General features: G+C 47.5%; 1 long non-coding RNA gene across 1 annotated transcript; it reads right to left on the reverse strand.

Annotated features, from left to right (window-relative positions):
* Positions 1-345: 345 nt before the first annotated feature.
* Positions 346-2102, reverse strand: LOC115351723. Its single transcript, XR_003926883.2, has 2 exons — positions 1915-2102; positions 346-1126 (listed from the first exon to the last, which is right to left on the reverse strand). It is a non-coding gene; the product is annotated as an uncharacterized LOC115351723 (long non-coding RNA).
* Positions 2103-2592: the final 490 nt, after the last annotated feature.

The following is a 2592-nucleotide window of genomic DNA, read 5'->3' on the forward strand; positions in this document are numbered from 1 at the left end:
CTTCTCTGAGAGGGGGTAACAATTGGTTATGCCTCGCGCTCACCGCTCGGCACCCATCTTTCCTATGACCAGTTACACCGTTCATGTCGGTGTCATTGGAAGGTTCATTGGAAGGAAAGATGAAGGAATGCAGGAAAGGCAGACGTAGTACAATTACAAAGGGTGGCAAGTCACTGCCGGTGTCAGTAACGTTTCCTTCCCGACCCCCTGCTTGGAGATGTTCCAGAAACGAGCACGGACTCTCCCCACTAGTCTGACCAGGTTTGGGAAGCGGGGACTGGACGGATCAGCTCTTTATAAAGAGGGAATGGGAAGTATATCTTTTCACACAACAAATAAATGTAATTCTGATGTCATTTATTTAAAGAACCTTACAGCCAAAACCTCAAACCTTTGAAAGTTATCTGTCTTGCAAATTATCCGAATGCCGGGCACTGCTTTCCAGTGAAGGCAGGAAAGACGTCTTGGTAGCTGGCTGGAAGAGTGAGCGAAGAAGCTTCACACCAAACTGCAGTTTTCCATGCAAAAATCAAGCACAGAAATACAGTTTGCCCTACAAGTGTGGGTGTACCCACAGTTCACACCAGCACAGATGTACTTACAGCACAGAAGTGAAGGTGTGAAGCTACCTCAACTGTTTTAATAGGTAAGTCATCTAATACATAATAAGAGAACAATTTCACGGCTGTTCAATAGTCTGGTGGGGTCTGGGGAAGACAGTTCACAATAACGCGTAAAGCAGACCCTTGTCGTGGTGTCAGCAGGAAGTTTTTATATTTCATGAACTTACTATTGTCTAAAAACATTTTGAAAAGAGTTCACCAGCTAATCAGCAAAGTAACATAATTATGCCAGATGACAAAGCGTTTTGCATGTATGGGTTTCTCCACTGGCAGGGCTCAAAACAACATGTAGCTTCATAACTTTTTAAATTCCAGTCAGATCCCGCATGCTCTCCCCACCGGCCTCCAGCTGACTCATCCTTTTCAGAATATTTCTTTTCATTACTGTGTTTGTAGGCTGCTCATCCCAGAGCCGGAGCCAGATCAAGCTGGTACTAGCCAGTGCAGTGAACCAGCGTTTCTCCATGGTGGTCTCATCAGTTTCTGCTGAATTTCAGCTTTCACTGAAAAGGAAAGGGAAAAAAAAGAATCAGGCTCTCTAGGAACGAGGAGCAAGCTTTGTGACTGTGGCCCCACGGAGGGCTGCTTCACCGACACGGTAGGGAAAGAGAAACAAGGGGGAAGTGTGACTGAAGTACAGAGGGGACCTGCGGCAGGTCCCGACGGCAGTGATGGCAGCGTCACCTGTGGGAGCTGCCGGGGTCTCCCCATTCCCACCAGCACGACTGGGGCACGTGGCATGGGGACACTGGAGGGGAGACGACCCACGCACATTTACAAATCAGGCTGCTGCAAGGGTGAAGCAACCTGGTGCAAATGCCGCACCGGGGTCCCTGCCCTGGGGTCCCGCAACGGGAGGAGCCGCTCGGGCACATCGGTGCCCGTCTCCGTGAGGCCGCTGCCCCCATGCCTGCCCTGCCTGGCACAGCCGCTCCGTGCCAAGCGACCCTTTCTCCACGTGAGAACCAAAGGGAAAACGATGCTCGTCAGCCAGAAAAGCACCATGTAAGTAGAAGTGGAAGATTTCTAATTCCTAAAGAGCTACCAGTGAGCATTTTCAAAGTGGTGTTAAAGAACACTTTGAAGTACAGCCCGTGAGTTAAAAAATGCATTTGGGGGATAAATCCCTATCTCGTTCCAAAGATACAAACTAAGCTTCATTTTACTAAATATAGACATGTGAGGCAGGGCAAAATTCATCAAAACTCTCAATCATATCTCCCAAAGAGATGTGTTGTGACAGGAGACCAGCAACCCCATGAAAATAAGGGATCGGTATTTCAGTACTTACACGCACGAGTTACCTCCATAGTGTAAGCAAAGCCAGTGGATCAAACGCTTGCAGGATTACACCCCTCACATTGGCAGCTTACACCAGGTCACTTGGCAGGATCTTTCCCACCGGCTAGTGGCTCACCCTCCGGCCAGGCTCCCGGCACCTCCTCCGTGCTGATGGTGAGTCTCCAGAGCTTAGCTTTTCCGCCATCAGAGATCAAGTAGAAAAGTGACATTAAAAAAAAAGCTTTATTGATTCGGTTATAGGAAATGATCCCCTTTGCAGCACGGTTTACACTAAGCCTCCAAATCTGACATCTCTTTGAAAGCCCTCTTAATATATCCAATTATAGATTTTCAGCAACTTTGTGGAATGTCGGCTTTCCTGGCGACTGACCCCGGAAAACACCATTGAAATCAGGAGGGATTTTGCTATTGAGCTCAGTGGGGGAGGATCAGGTCCTACATAATTTTATTGTCAGCAATGATGACCTCTCTTCACAAATGAAGAATACCCATCCTGAACCATGGCCTTCGGAACGTAAACCATTTATTTTTATAGCTGGATCCTTCCCCAAAGTGGGATATTTTGTGCATGGTTAACTTATCCCAGGGCTTTAAATGCTTGCCAAGTGGCTTTAATAGCAGGATGTTGTTTAAAAAGATTGGGAAGGATTGTGGGCAGTAATAGAGA

This window comes from Aquila chrysaetos, chromosome 16 (genome assembly GCF_900496995.4).
Source record: "Aquila chrysaetos chrysaetos chromosome 16, bAquChr1.4, whole genome shotgun sequence".
Classification (NCBI taxonomy): domain Eukaryota; kingdom Metazoa; phylum Chordata; class Aves; order Accipitriformes; family Accipitridae; genus Aquila; species Aquila chrysaetos.